Raw genomic sequence first — 13928 nt, forward strand, 5'->3', positions numbered from 1 at the left:
TCATTGGGGCTCACATTGTCAGGGGTCCTATGATGACTGAGTATGGTGTCAATCAAGAGTAATGTTATCTTCTCCTATAGCTATAGGTCATTCCAAACACAGGGTAACTTGCAATCTAAGGGATGGGTAGAATCAACAGAGAATTCTGTGTAATATAATCGTCATTAAAAGTCCCCGAGGTAAACTGAAGTCATACATAGTGCCACAGCCTCATACCAAGATGGTGAAGACCAAGTCCTACTCAGAAGATATCTTGCAATCAGGGGAAGAACTCAACTATCATACCTTTCATTCTCTGTGACTCAGGATCAAACTCTGTGACTCAGAATCTAATCCTTCCAGTGCTTCTGGTTCCCTGAGGCCTGAGAGACTTATCAAATTTTAAGATCCCTAATGGGGCAGATGACAACAGTGATAGTTGGGTACCTGGAGGTTAGACTGATTTACATTTGGTTCTGACTCCATAGACTCATTCCAAGATGGCAGAGGATGAGGCACATGCAGATTAGTTCCAAGTCTCTGAGTATTAGGATCCTTCTTATCCCCTGTGCCTCTCTTTTTATCCTAGAATCCTTCCAGCTTCTTTTGCCAGCCTCATATCTCACTTCACATCTCTCTCTCTGTCTTTGCCCCAAGGCCTTCTCCAATACTTTAGAGGTCATTGTCATGATTAGACTCAGCCCCCACCCCCCACATTCACATACACTTTTTAATGTGATCCATCTCCCATTGACAAATCTTGCTTCCTGACCACTAGACTCTCAGAAGCTCTACATTTACTTTTTACTCCCTACTGTGTAACAGTGTCCCATCACCCAATACCACCACCTACCAAGAGAATATACATTAAGGGAGAAACCTGAACAGCCTAATTACCTTCTTTCCTCAACAGACTTCTGTCTAACCACTGATCCTCATACTGGACTCAATATTCAATGGTTATCACACCCTTTATCCTCTCTCAATCCCAATGATTATGTATCCTTGACTGCTCATATAAAACTTCTGTTTCCCCTCCCCAGCTCCCTACTCCCTTAATTCTATCTCCCTTGACACCACCCTGGCAATGTCACACTTCAGATATGTCTGCCCTTCTACTGTACTCTCTGGAATTCCTGATCCATAATTAACAAATTTCCTTTCATCATTAGCCTTTTCCTTTCTAATACATTTTGTCTTCTGGCCTTCACTGAGATTTGGCTTCCTCTTGACCACACAGCATCCTTTCTAGTACTAGCTACTTTTTTTTTCATATCCTCTGATATACTCTGATCAAGGTGGGCAAATCAGAAAATTCCTTTCTCCCCATTGCCACTTCCTGATGCTCCCTATATTCAGTATACTCATCACTCAGGGACTTCTATTCCTTTGAGATTTGTGTCATCTAAATTATCATACACATCAGATCCTGCTGCCATTACCTATTGATTGCAAGACATTCTCCTTCTTTCCTCAATGGGTTTAGTGCCTACTTCACTATTCTGCCCACAAATGAGAGAATTTCTACATACATATTCTCAACCCCACAGCTATTTAAACTTCTCAGTAACTCGATCTACTCAGACATCATGACCTCTTCCTCTGCACTACCTCAGCTGCACGCAGAGATGGTGATAACTTTAACATTGTCATTACCCACAAGTATTCCAGTTGTATGTTTGTGAACTCTGAAATGCATTTATCTGAGCATACTCTCTTCTCATTCCATCTTTCCCTATGCCTTATGACACTTACCTATATTATTTATCCTCACTGTGACCTCCAATCCCTCCACTACTTACTCTTTACCCAGGCCTTCCCATTGCATTGGCTACACTTTTCTCCCTTTCCTATCTCAATCACTTGATGAATCACTCCCATCTATCTATCCTCTACATTCAAATCCCTTGCCCCCTTGTATTTTCACTGATCATGTATTATTAAACCTCAGCCTTGAATTATTACTGCTATATACCTTGTTTACTCCTATTCATGTGCTGTTCAAAGGAACTAAAGAAAATCATGAAACTCTACTGACTTTGTCCACTATACATTAATGTTAATTAAACAGAACTGGGCCCTCATTGTGGCAAGCCAATTCTTTTACCTGTCCCTACTTGATTCATTTCCCCACTTACCACAGTGACCGTTCCACACTTTTTAATCCTTCCTTATAATTCCCATGGCATCCCTGCCCCTCCTTTTCAGTTGAGAACCTCATCTCATGTGAGAGAGGGGGTGGAAGAGAGAGAGAGAGAGAGATCAGATTTTTCAATTATTTTATCTGTATTGTTTTTAAAGACTTTTCCCCCTTGCATAACAATTTCAAAAACAATTGAAATCATGGAACTATAAATCTCATTCATAAATTAACAATGGAAATTTTTAACATAAATATGTATTCCAATTACCAAGTACTAAGGCTCCCATGCAATGGATGAACATTATTAAACAAATGTAATTCAGGGACAAGTCTAATAGGCATGTATATTAAGAGAAAATTGACTAGAAAAAGTTTGTATCTTAAACACCATCCAGTAGCCTAGCTGCAGTAGTGTTTAACCAAGTTCTGTTGCTGTAAAGAATATAGTTCCTGAGGGTATCTAGGTGGCACAGTAGCTAGAGCTCTGGCCTTGGAGTCAGGAGGACATGAGTTCAAATCCAGCTTTACACCCTTGACACTTACTAGTTGTGTGCCCCTGGGCAAGTCATTTAATTCGATTGCCTCACCAAAAAGAAAAGAAAAAGTGAGTTCAGGGAGGGCACCTTAAAAAAGAGAGAGAGAACATAGTTCCTACAAAGGTATGGATGAAAGGGTAAGAGTACTTTCTTAAATATTGACTGAATATCACCATGTATACATAAATTTTGAAAAACACTAAGAAATAAGAAGAACTAAAATAAACTTCCTCTTTATTGTTGCTGTTGTTTTGGAAGTAGTTTCTAAGAATAGAACATATAGTTTGAAGTCTTTAATCATATAACGACTCTGCAAGATGCCTAGTCTTTCTGTCTTCTTCAGATATCAGATGAGCATTTGGCACTTGCTTGGGAAGTTTGGGGGCAATTAACGTCTATATGGCTAGATACACAGTGTGCTGGTAAAGTTTAATAATTGGATCACCCAAAATAATTAAGCAGGACACACATTTAGATTAATCTGTAGTATTAACATTTTCTCTATCACTTTCTTGAGTTTGATATAGCAATCATATATTAGTTGCCTACTATGTGCCAGGAACTGTGCTAACTTTTAGGAATTCAAAAACAAAAAGAAACAATCCCAGCCCTCAAGAATCTTCTATTTTATCCATGTTATTATTATCTCAATTCACTATTTGTTTTTAAGATGCCTGACAAAGATAGTTATAGAAAGAAAATTTACTCAAATCAGTATATTTAAAAAAAATTTTTAAAAGGACAAATGATCGCACAGTGAGATAAGGCTTTTTCTCTCCTATTTACCAATGGAAATCATTAATTTCTGGTCTGGTGGTACTGAATTTACATTATAATATATGATTTGTTTAAAATTAGTGCTAATCTTTTTATTTTAGGATCTACTTTCTATTTTTCCATATTACTTACTTTATGTGATTTTTAAAGGGTTTGCTAGATTCTTAAGGGTTATTTTTTAATAATGTCCAAGGAGGGAGGAGAACAACATTTTCTATGGGAATAAATCTCTGAAATTGTGAAGTTAGTGGGAAAATATGAATTCTATAGACACAATTTTGATTTATGTACTTTTCCAGGAACAGATCTGTTGGATAGAATGAGATATATTCATTTATCTTAGAGGTTTTTTTTTTCTTTTTAAACAATCGTACAAAACACCACAATGAGGAGTTATTATCTGAGGATTTTTTGCCTGCTGTGAATTACCTAAGTGTCTTGAATAATGTAATTATGCAACTGTCTAAAGGTTTCTGTATCATTAGATCGGAGAGAAATAGGAAAAAGAAGATTTATTTCATGAACTGCAAATGATTCATCAAAAGAACAAAGAACTGGAGCTCTAAAGAACGAATTTTTGCTTTTCTAAGAATCTTAGATTGTGTCTGAGAATGACAGGTTATGTTGATGTATTCTCTCCAAACTTTCTTCTACTGGCATGAAACTACTCTATACCACACCAGTGTTAAGGTTTCTTTATCCACTCACTGAACAACAAATTCTGTACCCACCACCAGTTTCCTTAAGAATTGTCAAATGGTGGGATCATCAGAAGCTTGATTCCTTCCAGAGTCTCACAATCACTTCACTTCATTAATCAAGTTACTTTGATTATCTGATCATATATATTATAAAATTGGTTTGGGTTTCCCACAGCCTCTCCCCAAAGTTACCTCCCCCACTTAAACAAGTGCTTGATTATCTTCAATTATTCATCCTCCTGCTAATCTCAGAAAATCAAGAATGTGCTGTGTATGTATAAGAATAATTAAAGTTGATAGACTCTCATTAACTAGTTGGTTTTAGTCTTACCCTCCTCTTCTGCCCATAATGGTTCATGTCTCCATTGTGATAGGAATTAGTTTCTTATTTTAGCTTATCTGTGTGAGCACTGCAGCGAAGGAAATATTACAAAGCCCACGGATTAATTCAGCCATTGAATATAACAAACATGTATTAAATGCTTACTATTATGAAGGAGGCACTGTGTTAAGTGTTTGGGATTAAAAAAAATGAAAATGACAAAGTCCTTGCCTTCAAGTAACTTGTAACTGGATATATGAAATACTTCATTTGTATAAAAAATGTAAGATATAATGTATAATATCATCTAAGTAAAGGAGAATCAGATCGAACACCCTAGGAAAATCTGATGAGGGAAGAGATTACTTTCAGGTGAGTAGATCAGGAAAAAGCTTTATGGAAGAGCTCAAACTTAGAGAGGAAAAGGGAGAATTGTTCCTTCTGTCTTCATGCTGCTTTGCTGATTCATCCTCCCAGGACTTTCTCTACCATCATAAAAATCTCTTCACCCAGGAAATTCATTATACCACTGGATTACTTTTCAGTTTGGAAATAACCTTCCACCCGTGAGGCCTCCCCTTCTAATTGGCTAATTCCTTCCAGAGCCTCAAACTGAATTAAGGAAGAAGCCCAGGTCAATGGTGTCTGTACTCCTCTCCAGGATGTACTGTTGACTCATCTCCACCGGACTCCCTTTCTTTTTTCAAGCATTTATTAAGCACTTACTACATGCCATGAACTGTGCTGTGCACTTCTGGTTACTATGCCCTGTCAATGGGTGCCTTCATCTCCATCCACTCTTTTCAACTGTCTTTTATGTTTTGTCTTCTTACATTAGAATGTAAAGTCTTTACTTCATGTAAGACTTAACTTGTCAAGAAAGAACTGTCACATAGACAAGTGATTGCTTTCCTTAAAAAGAAATCTGAAAGCAATACATGGAAATTACAAATAACCAAAAATTGACATGTATATTAATATAGGCATATACTCATGCTATATGAAATATATACAAATATGTCAGAATACTGAAATCATAATATTTTAGACTTGGACAAGACTTTTTAGGTCTTCTAATGAAATGTTCTCATTTTGGAAATGAGGGAATTGAACTTAATAAACTTTTTAAAAGTCCATATCTTGTCATTGGCAAGGCTAGAATGAGAATTTAGATTTTCTGATTCCCAATTCAATAATCTTCCTATATCAAAGGGCTTCTGTCAAATCTATTATTTGCATTTTGAGAAGATTTTACAAAAAAAATCTGCCTGATTCTTGGATTTCTATCTCTTCTTGAAAAATTCTCCTGACATTTAACTCTCATACATGTTCATGGAGCACCATCCTGGCTGTAAGCATGTTCAATTTTGTTCCTTTGTTTGGCTTTTAAATCCTTCACAACCTAGCCCCAACATACCTTTCCAACCTTATCATGACCTACTCCTCCTCATGTACTCTAAAGTTTGTCTAAATCAGGTTTCTTGCTGTCTCCACAAGCAATTCTCTATGCCTTTTTCTTTCCCCAATGCCTAAAATAAACTCCCTCCTCACTTTCACCTTCAAGACTTCGAGAGAAGTAATTATTTTTCTCGTGTATTTAATAGCTAATTATTGAATTAGGAACAAGGTTTTTCCTCTTTTCTAATTCCTCATCCAGAAACCAACCTGTGTGGAAAATCTTGTGCAAAGACTTATCCAGGTTAAGATCTAATCAAAGACATAAAAAAAAATTCTAAGTTAAGTGAATGAGTGGATTCCTGCTCATTGTGTTTACTCTGACAGGTTTGGGAAAATGTGGATTCTCTCATTTGTCAGACAGGTGATATGGAAATTAACAAGTCTCTTTGACCAAGACTTGGGTGATCCAAGTCACGTACCTCCAAGTCCTTCATTAAAATGAGCCCATATCTCATTATAATATTCATTCTCTCATTATTAACCAATCAGAGTTGATTGCCACCCTCAGGAATACCCACTCCTTCAATGGCATATAAACTGTAAGCCCACCACTATGAGAGGTCTTTGGCATTCAAGAGTGCCATTGACCTCTTTTATTAATAACATGCTAGCATTATTAATAAAATTATTAATTATCCAGAAATTATTTTTCCCAAACATTTTAAATGTTGCAACTTCAAGACTTAGCTCAAGCACTATTTTCCACAAGAGGCCTTCCTCAATTGTTCCAGCCACTGGTGTCTCCTCCTCAATTGTTTTGCATTTATTTTATATAAATTTAGTTTATTCTTTCATATGTACATGTTGTCTCCCCATGAAAATGTAAGCTCTTTAAGGACATGAACTATTTCAATGTTTTCCTTGTATCCCCAGTGCCTAGCACATAATAGGTATTTAACAAATATTTATTGCTTGATTAATTTAAGCCATAGATATACTGTAATGTTGGAATTGTGCTCACTGTTGATCTATATAGTGGATTTCATTAGATTAATACCTTCCTTTTCTAAGTGGCATCTTTTCACTCATTCTCCCTGCCCTAATTTCCCATATTTTCTACCTCCCAAGAAATCTTTATGAAGTACCATTATGCCTACTGCCTAAGACATTAGACCCTTGATCCAAATCCCAAGTGGCCTTGACAGAACACCTCTCTCCCTGCCCTTTTCCTGACACTGTCAATGAAGGCGGAAATTCTCCTCAGAAGAGTAGGGAAGAGAAGCAATCAATAGTGGCTTTATACGGGAGATGCCATTGTCAGAGAGGTCGCACTTAACCACTGCAGTGAACCACATGCCTCTGATTAAGACACCGGGCGCAAGTCTGATTGATTTGTCTATCCACAATGCATGCTAACCAGCCTCCAGTCCTCTCTTCACTGCTTTCATTCTCTGCACAGAAAAGAGAACACTTAAGGAGAAAAGTAGTGCTCAGATCTGCAGAGAGCTTTAAAAGAATTGCTGATGGATGATTATTTCCTAAGAATTCAGATTTTGGAATCAATTGTGGAGGGGGGAGTTGAAGGGTGGCAGTCTATAAGGGACCAGAGTTCATGGAATCAGTAAGTAAAAACAGAAAACCTCATTAGGTTGCCTCATCCAGGTAGATGAGGCCATGCTTCAAAAACACCAAAACATGTTAGGGATGGAAGAGATGTCTGGAAACCACTAATCCAACCTCCTATTCAATATAAGAAACATCTTTCTAGAATTTTTGAGCAAATGGTCACCCAACCTCTGCTTGAACACTCCCAGTGACAAGGAACTCACTAGTCAATGAGACAGCTTATTTCACTTTTGAACAGTTTAAATTATAATCTCTCAAGAGCAGATTCAATATTATTCAGTCTAGTTTAGGATAATCCAAGTGATGATGCTTTCCCTACTCCAGGGTGTTCTAACTCACTGTTTGATAAACTACAACACAAATCCTATCCAATAGGATCCCTTATGAATGGTATGGAGAGATGCGTCAATGTCCATGGTTAAAGGCTGACAGTATTATGGCCAGGGTTTACCACAAGTAGTTTTACTTCTGATAGTGTGTTAAGGCCCACTCTATATGAAATACATGTAAAAATTAACTTTGCTATAATATTGCTAGCATGTTTGCAATTTTCTTCCATTCAATACAATTCATAGCTGTCCTGTAACAAATGTTTATTGAGTGCTTGCTAAATGCAAGTTCCAAGGGGAAGGATTCCAAAAAGCCTACTCAGTAGGTGCTTACCTCTATTTCACCTCAGTTTTGGAGATGATGCAAGACAAAAAATAAATTACAAAAATCCAAGAAATAAGGCTGGAGCAGATGACATGAAAGGTGACTGCAATATTCTCATTGAGAAGTTAGAATTTAAGCATATAGAACTTCTGACCAGAATTAGTAAATGTGGATAGGATTAGTAAAGAGGTTACAAACTGGTAGAAATTTCTGAAGTTCATATTTAAGGCCACCCTAAAAAAGTGCAATATTGGGGCCATTGTCCCCAGAAAATGATCCTCTCTTCTCTGCTCATTAATGAAGTAAGCCTACATTAATGAGCTCAACTCACACTGGGTTTTCTTTGGAAGCTTCTTCATTATGTTATCACATTTTACATCTTTTTGTTGCACATACTGTCCTCACATGACAAATATTTGTTCTCCAATGAATGCATGCATTTAAACTCTGAGACCTTCACTATTCCAGGTGCTATTACATGGGTAACCATATTAGTCAGTGAGCTCTCCATCACTAGGTATATTTCTGAAGAGGCTGTATGACTTCTTAATGATCATGGATAATATTGAAATGAGCGTTGCATTAGGAAAGGGTATTAAACTAATTCATTTTTAAAATCTTTTTGAATTGGAGACATCCACTTTTTATGCCATTGACTTTCATTTTATGCTTTTCTACATTTTCTTAGCTAAGGAGGCTAAATGAGGCTGGGTCTAGCACTGATGCCTGTAACTTTCCTGGATACTTCCTAAAGCTCAGTTTATTCTTGTTTTCCACTGTCCTTCAAATAGCCCTATGGTGACTTTTAAACCTGTGTCAAGAGCTCATATTTATGGCTAATTATTGATGTAAAGGAAACAGTTTTGACACTTTACCCCCAGATTTAGTCAATCATGTGTTTTCCTTTTCTAAGAATGATAAAAAAAAAACCTTACCTGCAATCTACAACTTGTCACAACATTAACTAACTTCAGACACATGCCTTTGGAGCAGGCACAGTTAAAATATTAAATAGCAGTCTATATAATTATACCCTTGGGAATTGTCCCATATCTCAACCACCAGGTGGCAATTTCATCACATTACATGTCCCATTAGGTAGTCAATGGCCTAAATGGTATGCAAAGATGAATTTTCACACTCCCCCTCCACTTCCTCAGTTTTTGCAACCTGAATGAGGACTATGATTTTCTATGGCAAAGCTCCAGAGCATAGGAGAAGAGAGGCATATACTCCAATGCCTGGGACAGAGGACAACGTTTACTTTGTTTCTTTGGATTTTCCAAACTTGGTTGAATAGTCCCATTCAAGGAGGTTCCTAAATCTGTGCCTCAAGGGTACATAAAAGTAGTGCAGGCAAAAGAGGGCTGGCAAAGTGTAAGTGACACTGATATACTATATGATGTCCCCAATCACACTTGTATTGGTAGCAAAATGATTTATTGGGAAACATATCTAAGGAAAAGCTCTTTTTGAGTTCTTAGGAAAGTGGAGTCTAAGATTTCACTTTATAGAGAATTAGGGAGTAAGAAGCGACCTCAAATGCCACCTAGGCCAACCCCTATCTGATACAGAAATTGCTGCTATAAAAATCCTGACATGTGGTCAACCAACTTTAACATGAATACATTTGATGATGGGAAACTCACAACCTCACATCACAGCCCACTGGTTTGGAATAGTTCCATTAGATTTCTCTTTCTCTTATTGAGCTGACATATGCCTCTCTATAGCTTTCACCTTTTCATCTGAGTTTTGCCCTCTGAAGTTACACAAAATAAACCTAGAATTTCCATATGCCAATATTTGAAGATAGGTATAATTTCTTCTCCATCTCCTCTTCTCCCAAGTCTTCCCAGAAGTCATCCTCCTCTGGAATGAAATCCCCTCACAAGCTAGGCCATCATCTTCATGAGACATACTTCATTAAATCATAAATGACCTATTTAAATGTGGGGTCTAGAATTGTTGTCTCCCTCCAGGTAGAATGCAAGCTCCATGAAGGCAGGGATTATTTTTTTTCTATATATTCTCAGGTCCCAGTAAAGTGCCTTGAACATAGAGGACCTTACTAAATGTTTGTTGAAATGGAAAGTGAATACTATTCCATATGTGATTTGACCAGTGCAGATTACTGCAATACTATTATAGTACTATTTCAGTTTTAGATATTAGGCTTCTATTAATTAAGCCTAAGATTGTATTCATGAGATAGTTAGATGGCACAGTGGATAAAATGCTGGACTTGGCTGAGGAGAGTTCAAATCCTGCCTCAGATGTTTATTAATTTTGTTGTTGTTTGGTCATTCAGTCACAACTAACTCTTCATGATTCTATGTACCATAGCATGTCAATGCTGTCCATAGGGTTTCCTTGGCAAAAAATACTGAAGTGATCTATCATTTCCTTGGCCAATGAATTAAGGCAAACACAGGTCAAGTGACTGGGCCAGAGTCACACATCCAGGAAGTATCTGAGGCTGGATTTGGACTCAGGGCTTCCTGACTTCACAGAGGCAGCTTATAGATAGAGCACTGGACCTGGAGTCAGGAATATCTGAGTTCATTTCCAGCCTCAGACACATCCTAGATATATGAGCATGGGCTAGTTACTTATTTCTGATAGCATGACTGAAAAAAATCCACTGGATCCACTGGAGAAGGAAATGGCAAACCACTTTAGTGTCTTTGCTAACAAAGTTGAAGAGTTGGTCCATGGGGTCTCAAAGAGTCAGACACAACTGATCAACTGAACAACAATGACTTCCTGACTTTGGACATCCTGTTCAGGAACCACCTAGCTGCCTCCTCTAAGCTTTGTGCCTCTGGACAAACCACTTAGACTCTCTCAGCCTCAGTTTTCTCGTCTGTAAAATGGAGATAACAGCAGTCAACTTCACAGGATTGTTGTGAGAATCAAATGTGATCAAATAGGTAAAATGCTTTGCAAACCTTGAAGTTCTATATAAGTGCTAAGTATTATTATTTTGGGATTACTGGATTTGTAGGGGTACTCAATAACACATTTCACCTCTGTGGGAATCAGTGGTCTCTCTTTGATTTTTGTAGGGAAAACTACATCAGCAATACATTAAAAGGGGGTTGTTTGGGCACGTGAGAGCAGATATGAGGCCATGTAAGAGGTCCAGAGACTGGACAAGATTTGCAAGTGAGTTTGCGAACAGGCCCTTCCCTCTTTTGCCTTTCACTGGCTTTACTTTTTGGGTGTTATATGTGTGCTACCATTCATTTCAGGTACTGAACTAAAATGAAGAGATGTAGCAGGGGCACCAAAGTACTCTATCCAATATGCTACAAAGCAACAGTGGACTGAACTCATTTAGTGGCAGCATGGCCTGAGCCACTACCCTAGGATTTGGACTAGTATCATGGAAGAGATTAGACTGGAGTGACACCGAACTGGCAACTTGGGAAATTCTTACTGGAGAGTGAGATGAAGAATGTGAGGATTTTCTCTACTTCCCAAGCTTTGTCTGGGAGAAGTAGGGACCACATATGGGCCCACAGAACCTGCAGGTGATGAGTGGATTGGGAAGCATGGTACAGTGTAAAGAACCTGGGTATAGACTCAAAGGACTTGGGTTGGAATCCTGGCTCCTGTGTGACCTTGAGGAAATCATTTAACCTCTCTAAGCTTTAACTATAAAATGAGAGGGTTAGATTGGACAGCCTTTAAGGTCTCTTCTAGCTCTAAGTCAATGATACTGTGAATTTTTCCTCAGGCTCTCTAGGGGTATTAAGGATGTATGTCAGTAGGATCAATGGGAGATGAATGGGCTGAGTGACCTAGAATCCTAACAAATTTTCAGATTTGGGTAATGGATGGAACCTCATGGAATTTCTTCCATAATTTGAAATAGGATTTTATTATCATATTCCTTAGTGTTGCTGTTGTGTTGTTGTTGTGATCATTCAGTCAATTCAGTAATGTCTAAGTCTTTGTAACCCCATTTGGGTTTTTCTTGACAAAGATACTGGAATGGTTTGCCATTTCCTTCTCCAGCTTATTTTACAGATGAGGAAACTAAGGCAAATGGGTTTAAGTGACTTGCCTAGGGTCACATAGCTAGTGAGTGTCTGAGACTAGATTGGAACTCAAGTCTTCTTGACTTCTGACCTAGCACTCCATTGTGCCACTGAACTGCTTTCATCATATTCCTTAGATAAGTGCTGATTCAAGGCCAAAACCCACAATTCACAAGTAACTGCATTGTACTGGGTCCCCAGGAAGCAGTTTACGAATTTGCACATTTAATGACCTCTGGTGAGCAGTAGGAATATTGCAGCTTTTAGGCAGACTGTCAACTTGCCCCAGAGAGGCCTGAAAATGCGCGCTGGAGGTAGACACTAAGGAACCCAAATGACTGGTGGTTTAAGAATAGTGCCCCCCGATAGACAGATCACACTCCCATTAACAATTGACAACCTGTTCTCTTTAGTCTTAGCGCAAGACAGTTCTGCTACTGTTACTACTACAGGATTTACTGTATCTCCTGGGAAATCACCTAGTACATAAATACACACACACACACACACACACACATACATACAACCTGCACTAAATTTATCACAACTTTTTTTAGTAGACACATTACATCATTGACTCATATTGTGTTGGAAGGCAATGAAAATCCTCAAATCATATGAATTGTTAAGAGCTAAGACCTAACAGCTTCATCTTGAACTTGTTCAGCTGATTCTTTTCTTTTAAACTTAAGTACAAGACTTTACATTTATTCCTGTTATATTTCCACCCTATTATATTTGTCCTCCTTTTAGAGCCTGTTGGGATATTTCTGAATCCTGATTCTATCATCAGAGGTATTGTCTATCCCTCCCAGCTTTGTGTCATGTTTAAACTTGATAGGTACACTATGGTATGATCCAGCTTACTAATAAAAACTGTGAACAAGACCGGATCAAGGACATAGATGCTCAGGGGTATGGACACTTAAACTTGATCCCTACTCCCTATCTACTTTCATTCCAACTTTCTACTCTCTCTGACCTTTCCTCCTACTCCAGTCCTTAATGGTCTTCCCAATATAAGATTCTTTCTTTTCTAGGCCTTACACTTAATCCCCCACCAGGATCTTTTTCTTCTAGCATCCTTTTTTTTCTTGTAATCTCTCTTCTACCTGCTCTCTTTTCAAGGCCTTCAAAATCTACCCATTTATTATGGCCCAACTTAAGTCCAAACTACCTCAAAAAGTCTTCCTTGATGTCCTATCTATGTTGGTTTCTCCCACCTTGGATGTGCTGTAGAATTTAATTATTTTTGCCATGCTTTTTGGCACTTTTTTATACCACCACATATTGCTCTATATTTCTAGTGTGTTCTCTTAACTGTGGCACAATGGATAGAGCACGTAACCTAGAATCAGGAAGACATGATAACAGATCTGGCCTTATATACTTACTAGCTGTGTGATCCTGAGCAAGTCACTTAACCTTTGTCTGCCTCAGTTTTCTCATCTATAAAATGAGGATAATCATAGCATCTGTCTCCCAAGGTTGTTGTGAAGATAAAATAAGATAATATTTGTGAAGTGCTCTGTAAACCCTAAAATGCTGTATAAATGTTAGTAATCAGCAGCAGCATCTCCCCAGGAAGACTAGAAGTTCCATGAAGACATGGATTTAATCACATACTAATCTGATATAAATATATGCATGTGTGTTCTGTGTATCACTTACCATGAGGACATTGGTAGGATAGGATATTGGTAGGGTGATCATATTGTATAATCCTTACTTTATTATTATACTGAT

Source organism: Vombatus ursinus, unplaced genomic scaffold (genome assembly GCF_900497805.2).
Source record: "Vombatus ursinus unplaced genomic scaffold, bare-nosed wombat genome assembly UNPS02014945.1, whole genome shotgun sequence".
Taxonomy (NCBI): Eukaryota; Metazoa; Chordata; class Mammalia; order Diprotodontia; family Vombatidae; genus Vombatus; species Vombatus ursinus.